Raw genomic sequence first — 14,635 nt, forward strand, 5'->3', positions numbered from 1 at the left:
AGACTGTAGCATGGCTATGAGGGTGAACTTGGAACCAAGAGCCAGGCAATAGTGTTTCTCTTTTCTCTTTGCTGCTCAGTTAGTCCTCTTTTCAGCTTCCCTCCCCTCCCTTTTTCTTGCCTTTTCTACATTGTCACTGTGAAATCAGGATAATTATTTCAAATAACACTTCATGTAGGTTAAAATTACCAGTCCTTCTGATAAAATAGCTGAATAAATCTTGCAACAAGTATGTTCTTTAAGCTCCTTGCTGGGCAGTCATTTGCTCTTCAGTCTGTGTGTTGCTTTTCTTTTCCCTTGGAGTATATCTATACTTCCCCTTTTGTAACTGCTTATGTTAAGTTCTTTTTTGGCCTCAATTCTCTAAGAAATTTCTTGTGAACAAGCCCTGGAGCCCACATTTTTATTGTTACTGATTAAGAACACTCTTTCTGAAAGTAGCTCACTGGCTTTGAGAAGATTACTCAGCTTGCCTCTGCTGACTTCCTCTCTTTAAAATAAGAATAATGATACTTACAGACTTGATTTCATAAGGATTATCTGAGTAAATGAATTACAGTTTACAGAGACGTATTAGTAGAGTTCTTCAAATGTTAAAAGCTAAGATCCTCTGTGTACTGAGTTACCCCATTCCTGTGGTACACAAACCTGTCTCAGGGTCTTCGGTTGAGCTCTCTGCAACAATATCTCTACAACAGGTATTTTACCATTTACCAGCAATTCTGTCTCTGGGCCCCTAAACCCCACTAAGCCTCAAATGCTCTCCGAGTTGTGTGCATGACCTTATGTATCCATTTTGTTTGATGGATGGGAGTAGAAGGGACGAGGACCACGGCTCCCAGGCTTCCCCAACTCTCTTGCCAGTCCTTGCCCAGTTTTCAGCACTTACTCGAACTTCTTTCTTCCTCCACTGCTATGTCCCCACCCTCCTTTTTGGTTTCTCCTGGTGTGATTGTGCCTATGCAGAAGGTGTAAGAGAGTAATCCATACTTCATAACTATATAATACTTTGTCTTTCTAAAAACAAATGTACACTGATCAACTTTTTCTATTATTTAAGAGTGCGGTCATAAAATATACTTTAGAATACTTTAATATGCTTGAAAAATCAAGAATGGATGTCCTACTTTTTAAATCTATATAGTTTTTTATGTAGGTAGTTCCTAAGCTTTTTGGATCAAGGAATCCTTGTTGGCGCTCAGAATTTTTTCTCATCCTTCCTAAGCCCTTACCATGAAATTCATAACTGATTAGTTTTTTATAAGATTTGCTGGTTTATTGTGTTTCTTTGGTGAGTGACTATGACTAGTGAAGTCTCATTCTTATGGAAACCTTATAGTAATTTCACTTTAGACATGAACTCCCTTTTTTTGTGATGCTGGATGGCATCATTCAGGAATGTTTGAAAATATATAACAACTGCATTTTATAGAAAATCTTTGCTAACGTATCTTAAAAAATTATGTTTCAATCTGAGACCAAGCATATGATAAATAGTTATGCTTTCTGTGGCTTCACTCTTCCCTTTGACATATATACTGTGCTAGTGAGATTATTTTATACCCAAAAGAATGGGCACATAAATCTTTACACATTCCAAAACTGAAGAATACCCTCATTCATGTGCCATAGGGGTCCTGCAGGAATCATGTAGGTAATCTGTAAGTATGTTGGTAGCATGTATTTAATTTGGAAATTTTCTTGCTTGTCTTGGATTTTCTCCATTTCCTCTGTGCATTTGGCAGCTATAAATTTATCATATTCTGCAATGATTAAATCCTTACCCTTTTCGGGAAAAGTTGATTCAGAATAAAAAAAATCATTCCTAAATCAATCTAGTTACAGTTGTCCAAGCATTATAATGCAAGTGGACCTAAACAATTTGAATCATGTTTATGTTAATTCGGCTCATTGGCATATATCTTAATTAGGAAATTATGGTATTAAGTAGAATTAGCTTAAACACAATTGTCCATTTTAAGTGCATGTACCTATCTTGATGGCTTGCTGAAGCACAGCTAGATTGGTCTTTGAAGTGGACTGGTTGCAAAACAACCCATGCTTTGATGTATGCAAGGGTTACCTTAGGTAACTGCTGCTGGTGGAGCACAACCTACACACTGAAAGGGTAGAAGTCATTGCAGTCAAGGCAGCCGGATATGAAACTGCTGCCAGCGCTCATGGACCAGGCTGCTCATGTAGTGAAACAGCTCTGGTTCTCTCACCAACTGCATTTGCAGATCAGCACTTAACTTAGTTTGGATTTACCTGCAATCATTTGGTTTTTTGAGCTTTTTTGAGCTGAAAAAGGGAAAGAAAAGAAATGTTTTGATTTCAGTAAACAGTGTGACACATTTTCTAAGCACCATTTCGAAGCACTTACGACAAAAGCAAAAGACTGTCTTGCAGTCCTGTGCTGGGGTGATTTCACCCAATTGTGGGGAGTGGGACAAAGGAGTTCGTTTGTGACAGAGGAAGAATTAACTTACTTAGGCTGGTGACAGGACATGAACTTATATCTTGCACTACAGCAGAAAATGCCCTGGGCACAAAGTTACTATTCTAAGGCAGGTGGGGGGAAGAAAGTGTCTGCTCAGTGTCTTCTAATAATTTCTTAGTTTGTCCCAAATTTGTAATATTCATCTGGTTACAGGGCACTCAGAGAAGTTCTTTCTGGTCTTATGATTAAGATGTTTGCCTGAGACATAGGAAGCCTAATTTGCACACCAGGAAACAAAGTGAACAGCAGTGAGAAAAAAGCAGAAAGCACTGTTCATCTTCACTTGCCCCTCTGAAACTGCAGCCTGGTGGTGATTTTATTTTCTGGAAGATGTAGAGTCAGATCCATTTAGTAAAGGAGAGATGTGAACTTGTGTCTGCCACATCTCAGATGAGTATCCTAAGCACTAAGTAAAAAGAAGGAACATGTACTTGTAGCACTACCATGAAACAAAGAAAAATTAGTCAATGAATTTGATCCATATTTGTGAACTATGCAGAGTTTGGGGTTTTTTTCTCTTTCTTTTTTGGTAGTCACTCAGCTCAGTAAATAACCCAAAGAAAAAAGGAGGTGGTAAGTAGTGTGGCCAGCAGAAGTAGGGAAGTGATCGTGCCCCTGTACTCAGCACTGGTGAGGCCGCACCTCGAATCCTGTGTTCAGTTTTGCGCCCCTCACTACAAGAAAGACATTGAGGTGCTGGAGTGTGTCCAGAGAAGGGCAATGAAGCTGGTGAGGCATCTGGAGAACAAGTCTTATGAGGAGTGGCTGAGGGAATTTTTAGTCTGGAGAAGAGGAGGCTGAGGGGAGACCTCATCACTCTCTGCAACTGCCTTAAAAGGGCCTGTGGTGAGGTGGGTGTTGGTCTCTTCTCCCAAGTCAGTAGTGATAGAACGAGAGGAAATGGCCTCAAGTTGTGCCAGGGGAGGTTTAGACTAGATGTTAGGAAAAATTTCATTACAGAGAGAGTGGTCAAGCATTGGAACAGGCTACCCAGGGAGGTGGTGGAGTCACCATCACTAGAAGCGTGCAAAAAACCCGTAGATGTGGCACTTCAGGACATGGTTTAATGGACATGGTGGTGTTGGGTTGATGGTTGGACTTGATGATCTTAAAGGTCTTTTCCAAACCTAATGATTCTGTGAAAAAGAAGGAAAATTACAGTCTAGGCAATCCAATGCCACATTTCCCAGACAGCACAAAATTACTGTTGCTTTTCTGTTGTTCATTCCCCACCTTGCTGACATTGTTTCAGTGTATGACAGAAAAAAGTGCACATTGCAAGCTACATCCCACCTATATTACAGCATCTATGACTGTTCAGGTTATTGTAGTATAGCAAGTCTTCTTGAAAATATGATTGGACTGTGTATGCATTGTTTGTGAAAGAAGGGAGGGAGTTGCATATTCATATGATCCTGCTTTTGCAACATGATATTAAAAAAAAATTTCCTTAGCATTGTAAATAATTCCAGAACTAAACTGTAATTGTTTGCTTATTACTTCTTTAAGAGGAACTGAAATGAAACTGTCTGTAGTTTCATAACTGCAAGAGACTATGGGACAGATTTTTCAAATGGAGTCAGCTGGTGCAGCTGTAGAAAAACATCATTTAGAGTGTTTTATTATTTGTTCATTGACATCACCAATATATATTGGTAGAACAAGATCTGGGCTTGATGTTTCAGACTAAATGAACAGTGATGTTTGTTTTCCCTTGGAGTAAGCAAGGTATAAAAAATAAGTCTTCCTTCCTGTGTTTCTACAGTGATAGTCCTAAGAACAAAAAACATTATAAAGAATGTCTGTGATAGGTTTTCTGTTGAATAGGGTTGAGAGGAATAAAATAATTTAGAAATCTCTTAATTTGGAAATTAAGTTTGAAATTTAATTTTGCTCAACAGGAGTCAGAATGTTCAATGTACATTCACTGGAGCATGCAGCAGGGAAGGAGGGTAGGTCTGACGATGTGATGGAAAAAGGTGTTCTGTGAGCAGTAGCCTCAGCTAGGATGCACTTCTATAGCTGAACTGAAGTACTGAGGCCAGGGTCCAGCTCCATGGTCCCAGACAAATCTGTGGGACCTAGGAAGGGTCTTCAGGCAGTTCTGAAAATTTTTGAAAGATGGATTTGGGTGAGGAAGGAGGGGAGAAACTTGGAACTGAAGGCTAAGGAGAACAATGAAGAATGTCTCAGCTCTGTATTGCATTTTCTTTGTAAGCCTTGTCCAATCTAGGAAACCAGCTCTGCTTTGCTTACCCTTGCCTTTGATGGGAGAAGAATGAAACCACCTTTACAGCTTCCACTTCTAAATATCTGGCAAACAAAACATTAAAAGCAACTCAAGCAACACAGATTGGCACAAGTTCAGAAAAAGGAGAAACAGGAACAGGTTCAGAAGAGAGGATGCCTAGGAATTTTGTTTCGGCAGCCAAGGCTACAATCTTTTTAGGAGTCTAGTACTGATAGAGTCTTAAATTTTCTTCTTTCTTTGCTTTCTTTTAGCAATTCTTAAAAAATACTTCTTGTAAGGGAGATGTGCTGATCAGCTGCATGGTTTTGAGATTAATCTTTTAAATAGCTTGCATTAACTCTTCTGTGAGGGCTACCAGACCTAGGACAGCTTTCTGATGGTGTCCATTATGGAAGTTAAGGTAATATGGAAAAAACAAGTTTGTTCTTCTTTGCATTAAGAAACAGCTAGAACTGGTTGTCTCATGCTGTTGGAAAACATTTTTACCCTTGTTTGGATGCTATGGTAAAAGGGGTTGCATTTTTTTACTCGAGGAAATAATTTATTTTTATCTATGTGTTTGAACTACTTTGCTGTGACATCTAGCTACAACTCTTCTTGATGAACTAGGTTTCTTATGCTGGCTTAGGAAGCACATGAATTGTTGCTTGGGCCTTGCTGACAGGAGAATGGGCTTTTACAGTGAGAATTCTGAAACTTAGGTTGTTGCTGGAGGGGAAAGGAATCCTTTTATTCTTTTGATTCTTCTGTAGCTTTTGGAGTAGCAGTTACCTACTTATGCCGTAGTTCTAAAAAGGAATATACATTTCATAGTCTCAGCATCCATTTTAAAAGCCTGCTCCAAGGAAAGGTAGCTAGACTGTCAAAATTTTCTGTATCTTATCTATTACTCTGATTCTTTTTGAAATGACCTGTGGGCAACAAGGTGCTGACAAAGGTCCTATCCCCTGTAAGCAAATAAAAAATAAGAAAGCCTAGTTCTTCAGGCAGAGTGTCCACTATTTTCAGCAGTTAGTTGCACCTGATTGTTCTGATCCACCTTTGTAGTAAGAACACAAACTGTTTTCACAATAGCAATATTAGAAAATGTAACTAGTGAAAGATTGCCCAGTATGTTCTGCATGTTTTAACTAGGACGTAGCTCTGTATTTTTTTGTTTTGTGTTGCCAGTAGGAACTTTTTGTTGTTAATGTCAAGAACATCACGGACTAACAGACTTCCCTGAAGCACAGAATTTATATGATTAGATCAGAGTATACAATCAAGGTGACATAACAAAAGGAAGGTGTTTGAAAAGCTGTTTGATGCCCCAAATGATCTTTCTTTCAAAATTAACACTTGGACTTGCTGTCTTTTTGGAAAGAGATAGAATGGCTTAGTATCTGAAAGTCTTGTTGGGTCAGCCAATTGTCTGCCAGGTCTTCATGGTAGCCAGCCTGGCTGTTTGTAGGTTTCTCTTAATTCTAGATCCATGGCCCATTCTTTCCATAAGTCTCACCTTCCTTCTGTACAGAGGTGGGATATTTGTGCATGTATAAGACACAGAAAAGAAGAAGACAGACATCTCTTAGGTAAGTAAAAATCCATCATCCTAATTTTTGTAGCTTCTGGGATCCTTTTGTGTAAAATGCTTCATTACTTCTTGAATAAAATAAAGTATAAGAACGCTGGAATGACTGCTCCTTTTGAAGCACTGCTTCTCTCACCAATTCTGGAAATTCTTGTCTCATTCTTCAAAAGAGGGTAACACTCCTTCAGAGATGTTTTCCAATTCTGCTGTAAATTAAGGCTATAGCCCTTCAAAACATTGTAACTACAATTATATTCTTGAATTAGTTCTGCTGAAGTCACTTTGGAATTAATAGATCTTGAAAAATTACTCTGGTTTCGTATTGCACTTGGGTTTTACCACTTGATAAAATAAAGTAAATGTTGATGAAGGGTAAGTTGCCACTTTCTATAATTTTGGCTTGTTGTACTGAGGAATGTTTTCTTTTGATACAGATCAGGAGACTGTTGGTCATGCTGATGGAAGTTAATGAGAAATGTTAGACTGTAGTCACATCGCAGCGTGGGAGTTGTTGTTTCATAAAGCTAATCTCACTGAAGATCATGGAGGAAACACCTAAAGGTAAGACAAAAAGAGAGAATCGTTCTTAGCATATGGCCTCATTCTCTGAAAACATGTCAAATCTGTTAATAGTACCTCAACAAGTGGGTAGTTCAGACTAAGGGCAGAAGAGTTAGCAGATTTGTTCCCATTTTGTTAGAATTAGGAAAAGTCTGTTGAAATGGTGAGCCAATCCACACTGAAACCTTCCTGAGCAGAGGAAGCACAGAGCAAATATTTTATCTCCTTCCCAAATATGCTGAGCTGTCTTCACTTCCTATGTTCCACACTGTGGTCATCATCATGTGGAGGAACTTGGCTCTGATTTATACCACACTCAAATACAGCTACTCTTGTGTGACCTGTAATAACAATACTTGCCTAACCCTTGTATTTCCCTGTACTGGGGACATAAGTCGTCTCCATGAAACTTCAGTTAAGCATTTTCTGGAAACAGCTCGATGTTTGGGAAATGGAGTCTCCATGTAGAATATCTATGTAAGGTAAATTTTTGAGCTCAGTCACATGCCTGGATTTCATTCAAAAAAATTACATTTATGGGCTTTTATTCATCAAATACTTCATACAATCGAAGTATTCACATATGCGTTAGCAAAGGACAATATTTGATATTATTATTGACAAAGCTGAAAACAGCTGAAATCAGTGATGTGGAAGCTGTGTATTGTAAATGTGACCTGTAGACTCTTTGCATCAGTTTTCAGCTTGGTTTAGCTTCCTGCTGTTAAAGATCAGCTGTTCCAGCGTATCTGCATTCACTGAGAATTAGTAATGCACAGTGGTTTAGCACAGTGCGGTCCCTCTGCCAGCGTGCTGCACTGTGCCGGCTGTGGAGCAGTGTGCCTTGGCATTTTCCCAAGTGCCACCCATGCATAGCAGAGAATTTAAAACTTCTGTCTGCAGGAAAAGAGTTATGAGCCCCAAAATTAGGATCTGGCCCCAACAGTTACTGAGATGGAACCATTCTGAACCAGGATAAAATAAGGGAAAGTGTCAGATTTTGATATGGCAATATGGCAGATATTTTGATTGGAGCATCAGTTTTGGTTGTAATCTCTTGTGGTCCGTATGTGTTTTCAGCACTCAGGATTACTAATGAAGGCAGTCATAAGCAATGATGCTGGACTTGGTGTATAATGCCTGAATACCATCTAACTTCTACTTAAGCAAAATTTGAGAATTGAAGCAATATTCAGCCTTTGTGTTGAACTTAAAGGCTAAATATTTGTGTCTTTATTAATGCCAAATTTTGATTATATGTTAGATAATTTTCTTGTTTTGTTTATTTACTTGGTCAGTTACACAGTTTGCTTTGTGAAGGAAAGGAATTAATTTCCACAAAACTCAGATTACTAAGCACCACAGTATAAACATGAAGTATTTATCACTATCTTCCATGACTTGTATTAATTGCTTGGCCAAAAAAAATCATCAGAACCAACCTCCCTCTCCCCCTGACTAATTACCTTTTGCAGTTAAATGTGGTAATTTCCTAATATTTTTCCTGAGAATTTGTGAGCAATGAATATAGTGAAGAAATGTATTTAATGAATCATTAGTTGCTAATTCTTCATTCATTTTGGCTAAAATCTCCAGTCTGTTAATGGATTCAATATATTTAACAGGAAATTATAGCAAACAGGTGACTTGGCTTGCCTGCATTCTTCCTATCTCTGATCTTTCAAATTCTTCTTGAGGTCAGGGATTCAGAAAGCCGTATGGGATTTTTTGAAGTTAGGTATAACGTTTGATCATCAAAAAAGGTGGAACGCTTTTCAATCCTGGGGCCTGTTGGCTTTTCATCTCCCTTAAGGAATATAGAGCTAGATGCAAGAGAGGCAATGTAATTCTCTGCCTTCCTGTTCCCTCTCTCTGCAAACATAAATATCATCAGTGGTCAAAACGGAAAGTTAGACAACCTAATATCGAGATACAGACAACCTACTAAGGAATGTATTAGTATGCCAATGTGTGTCTGTATATATTTGACATCCTGGTAAGTACCAATCTGGTATACTACTCACTATTCATCTGTTTTGATCTCTGAATGTCTCCTAAAATCAAGGGAATGCATAATGTTGTTAATCAGCTCGGACAAATACTCTACAGTTAGAGAAGATAAGATGAATTGTTATAATTCAGTGCATTTGTATCTGCTTCCTCAGTAATTGAAGGTCTTTTTGACTGTACTAAAACAAAAAAACCCGTGATGTAGTACCCTAAAGTCTAATCAGCCTTGATTCCATTTCAGCAGAAAGTTGGGCTGGCATAGATAAATGTATCAATGGAGTAGAAGTTATGGCCATGGGTCCAGTTCTGGTTTACTGGATCTGCATATTTTGCATTTCAGACCAGACCCTTAGGAAAATAATTGTTACTTCAAAAGAGCTCTTGGCAGGAGATGTAATCTTGACTTTACTTTTGGGTACATGTGCCCAAAGCACTTAACTTACCTCTTTTTATGTTCTACATCCTACATTCTCTTGTCCAATAGTGTACTAGGACTGGGGAGACCAACTGAGTGAATCTCTCCAGTGGACAGCGAAATTTGCAGCCAGGGAGAGTGAGGGGGTGCGGATCTCTCAAAGAATTATTTCGATAATACATTTCTATGGTGTATTGCCTGTTTCAAAATACAGAAGGGTCAAAATAAAGTTAGGTATGCAGAATCACATAGACTTTCCATGTTTCAGTGATTGTACTTTGGGACAAACTTTGATCCAGCTTATTTGTCTGGCTATTAATATGTATCATTAATACTCTGAAGAGACTTTTTTAAACAACAGATTGTCAACACCAATTTGCATGTAGTTTGTCTTCTTGGTAGAGAGTCAAGGAGTTAAATAAATAAAAAGGGTAGAGTAAAACCTCATATAAGTGTAATGAAGCAATATATAGAGGGTTTTCAAGCCGCAGTGGTTTGATTGTACTACTGTCAATAACTGCTAAATTGAGTAAATTATAATAATTAAAATAAATCTATGATCTTTTCTTGTGCAGTGAACCTTGTGTATCCAGTTTAATTAGTCTGATGTAGCAGTGAATTGCTTTTTAGAAAAAGTACATGTTAGCAGTCCAGCTTGCAGATACTTGCCCATTTTTTTCTTGGTAAAGTTCAAAAAAATGGCAGGCACTGTAAGGAGGCAATTTCCCATCGAAGACATTGAGTGCCATCTGTAAGGCAGCAATGGTGGCTGCATGCTATAAATAGAAGAAACCTTTAATTAAAGGCCTATTGAAAATGATTGCATGTATCTACTATTTAACAATCTGTCCAGCACATTATCTGTCCACTTAACATTACTTGTGTGGCTTCATTAATACTTGCCCTCGCCAACACTGAGCAAATACTGTCCTTTTATGACTGTACAAACTGAAATACTGCATGCATAAGGTATACATACATGTAAATATTTAAGAAGTCGTAGTCACTTGCAGTTCTTATCAAAGTTAGTAGAAGCTGTTAAAATTTGTTTTAAAGAGAATTAGTGGTTTTGCATGTTAAATAAACAGTATTCAAGATCAGATCAGTAAGCTCTTTGGCTGATATATACCTGAAAGGTCAGTAATCTAATGGCAGTTTAGAAACAGGAGCTCTTTACCGAAAGCAATCAAAAAATTTCCTTCTCCAGTGACAGTGTTTGCACATTATAAACAAAAATATAAAGTCACAATTGAGTAACTGCCTTCATAAGATGTTCTAAAATAACTAACTTCAACTTAATTTTTCTTTTTCTCTCCTTTTACATCTGAAAAAGATGCAGGAAGCAGGAGGTTTGTTTCTAAATTATCATCATACAGGCTCAATAAAACGAGGCATGTTTTTTCCAGTTCTCTGCTCAGTCAAAACAATATTAGAATGAAACAAGCCATGACATCAGGTGGAAAACAGAATGCTGCAGGTTTCAAAGTAGTATCTATTCATTAAAGAGAAAAATAATCCAATTATATTTAAGGTTAACCAAATAAAAAATGCTTGTAGCTGTATTTCATGAAGGAAATAAAGTTTCATGGCCTTCATTGCATTTAATAACTGCAGAAAGGGAGCATAAAAGAAACAGAAAGGACTCACCGCAGAATACATAACCATTTTTTGCTGGTGTGAAGGCTTTCTAGCATCTGAGATATGCTTTAGAATAGTTTTTAACAGAATACCTGAAAGAAAATGGGGAAGCAATGACAATGAAAGGGATGCTTCTGTTAACATCTGTATCACTTGCCGCTTTTTTAACACAATCTGTCTTTAAGCGCACCAGATTTAATCAATTGACTTTATAGGTAATTTGTGTTGGAGTGCCCTGCTTAATTCTGATACTATCTTTTGTATGAAGAGTGGGCCTATTTTACTTCTTTGTAGAATGTTTTGGGGATCCCTAATAGCCTCAACAGCTTGAAACAGTGCATTCACAGCTGCTTTGTGCCAACAGAACAGTGCAAGAAGCGCGCGGTAATGAATACTACTCTCTTTTGTGTGTAGGTCCATTGACTTCCTGATTTCCAGAGAAAAAAGAAAGAGCATATCCTTTGGACTCTGGGCCTTCTTAAATTATCTGTTTGTCTCTATTTTGTTAATGTTAACTGCTGAAAAGTTGTAAGACAAAATATATGAATTTAATCAATGGCTGTGCTACTATCTTAGCATAAGGGTGGAATCTCAACAAATTAAAATCTGTACATGCTAGCAGAATTAGACACACGTATTGTCTTCAGCTACTGGCACATTTTTTAATGGCAATTGTTAGTAAAGCAAGAGCAGAGGCTTGACCTTTGTGCTTAGTTTTGTAAGTTGGAGCTCCAAAAAAGCAAACAAATTGATTCATGCTTGTATGTGCTGTATCCTCGTAGCTCACAGAGCCTGACTGTACAGTGTCCATATAAAACAAAAACAATGCCCAAAAGGTGACAGTGGATGAATGGAGGAGAATAAGTGATTAAAAATGTAAAACTTTTTTTAAATTTCAGCTACTATTTGCTGAGCAGAATAAAGTTTAGAAGCAGCTTAATAATCTCATTTTAATACTATCAGTAATGGAATATGAAGAGTGTTAGGCAACAAAGCTACCATCCTGGAGATTATTACAAATAATACTTCATTAAATAAGTTAAGCACGGTGGCTTACATTAAGTTCAGATTTGACTCAATTCAGCAAGAATTTGTATATTACTTTGGATTTCTTATACAGTGTAACCAAAATGATACCTCCTTTATAATGTTGGATTAGGATATTCGTGATTCATATTCTCACCATCTGTCCTCCCGTTAATCAAAATCTTTCAGTGCTGATTGCCAATATCCACATCATGCCATCTTTTGTAGTTCTACTATGTAATTGGTAGCAATGTTTATTATACACCCTTTCTTCTTTCCCATTATACTCTTGGTTTTAAATGGGGTAAGAATTCAGCTTACCTCCCTGCAAACGTGATTTTTGTATTTGTTTGTGGAACCCGAATTCCGCCTGCAATAACAATTCTGAGAGCTTTATCAGCTTGGTCCTGACACCATGAGTAGCCCAAGCAGGTAAAGTGTAATTGTTAATATCCTACAGTGAAGAAAGAAAACATGGTGATTTTCCTACTGATTCCTACTGCTAACTGCTATTTGCTCTGGCACAAAATGCTTGTCAGAACAAAATCTGAATGCTTCACTCAAGTAGCATTTTCTCTTTATAGTAAAATAATGACTGTATTTTACATTTAGACAGCTGCAGAATTCCTACTTATAGCCTTACACTGCTTAAAACAAATTTGAAGGACAGTGTTCAACAAGAGGAGGAAATATAATACTAAAAGTTATGCAAAAACCAACTGGCATTATTTATGCCAATTGCTAATGCAGTTGCCAGGTGCAAAAACTTAGCTTTATGACTCTCTCTTATTCAGCCATCTACTGGGATCCTGCGATCTTTACTGAAGCAAATCCTGTATAGATGTCAGGATTTTAAGTGCAGGCAGCTCTGAGATATAAGAAAGATCCAGAGATCAGGTAGGAATATGTATAGCTGTAATTCAGATGTACTGGATTATGAGGTATATGTATATATATGTATATATAGATTCATATCTACTTATACCAGCTCTATTGGATACTGACGCAGTCCTCAAGCTAAAGTGGAACGGATGAGTCTTTCCTTGGGGATGCAGCCCAAGATATATTAATGGTCACAACTGTGAGAAGGGGAGATATGCCCAACACTCCTGGTTTGTACTACCCTGATTTCCTGTTTAAACAAGGTTGGTATCTTTCCTTCAGCGCAATGTAACCTCTGTGAAGGTGAGCCGTTGGACTGAGCTCACCAGAGGGAGTGTGCTTGTAACAACAAGTTCTAAGGAAAATGCCGACTACTTAAAGGATTTGTTTAAATAGGTGAAACAATAGAATGTGTTAGGTTAAACCAGCTCAGGTCACAATGTATCACTTTCTCTTTTAACAAATGTGATTTGTGTCTTGAGGAAAGAATTTTTCTAGTTGCATGCTATTTAAGACAGTACTGTAGGACTGCTTGGAGGCAAGCACCTCCAAGTTGCAAGTCTCCAAGTTACCTGAAAGTCAGATGACAGCCAAAAGTAACAAACGCAGAGAGATGCATGCTAATTGTGTTTGAAAAACTATGTAAGAAAGCTCTCGTTGTATGCTTGAAAGGGTAAGATTGGCTTTTACGGTAGATGTCTTAATTGATACCTCAGAGTCTTCATTGAGTAGTATGAAAGACCAGAGCTCATGAAATCTAACACTAGAAGGAAAAACCCAACTAATTGGTTTTGCCTTCCAGCATTTAGCTAGATACCTGATGGGAGCTGTCAATTTTGCAAATTTCTTTTGGTGATACAGGTTTCTCAGTATTTTGATATAGCAATCAAAATAAAAGGTTGTGGTCCTGAGCTATCCTGCATTTGGAAAATATGGAAGGGTGTCCTCACTGAAATTACAATCCCAACATGTTAACATTTCATTTAATTTAAGGCGCTGGCTAACATTCCATTCAAGACTTCTTTGACCAAAGTTGGACCTTTGCAGAAACTGCAGGGTGGAAGGTAAACTCATTAGCATTGTAAAATCTACCTTAAAACTGCCTCAGTTGCTAGGGTATATCCCAGTACTGATTACCAATTTATCATTAATATTTGAGTTTTAAAATAATTATGCATTAAAGCATTTGTAGCAAAAGCTGCCTGCAACAATAACTTTTTAACACAAGACTCTGCAATTTTCACTTGCTTCAGCTGAGATAAGTCTAGACTTTGAAGAGACATGAAGTGGGGCTTGTTGCTAAATTAAGGGCACTCAGGATTTTTTCAAATCCCAGTGAGAGATACCAGACTGTGGGACCCAGATACCCATGACAGTTGGGCACCACAGTACACCTTTTTTAATAAAATCCATGCTTCTTTGTGATGTGCCTGATTCATTTGCTTAGAACAGGCTCCCAAACTCGCACAAATAGCCATTTGTGTCATTCCAATAGATGCTTAATTCCTGAAAATACTCTGATTGCTACTGTCCATGTGCAAATAATGACTTCTCTTGCTTATACATTTTGCATAAAATTTTTGTGGAAGGATGCTTATGTTTCTCTGCCAACAGCAAATTTTATTCCTGTGTATCTCTCTGATGAAGTTTGGAGGAGTAACAAGTCAATTTTATCCAAAGGCATGCTTTTGCCTAATTCTCCGTACGCAGTCATTGACAGAATGTTGGATTTGGTAGGCCATTGGTTTGTGTTTCTTATAGTGGTGGATGACCCACAGCAAC

Source organism: Phaethon aethereus (assembly GCF_964289735.1).
Source record: "Phaethon aethereus genome assembly, chromosome: 2".
NCBI classification, from domain to species: domain Eukaryota; kingdom Metazoa; phylum Chordata; class Aves; order Phaethontiformes; family Phaethontidae; genus Phaethon; species Phaethon aethereus.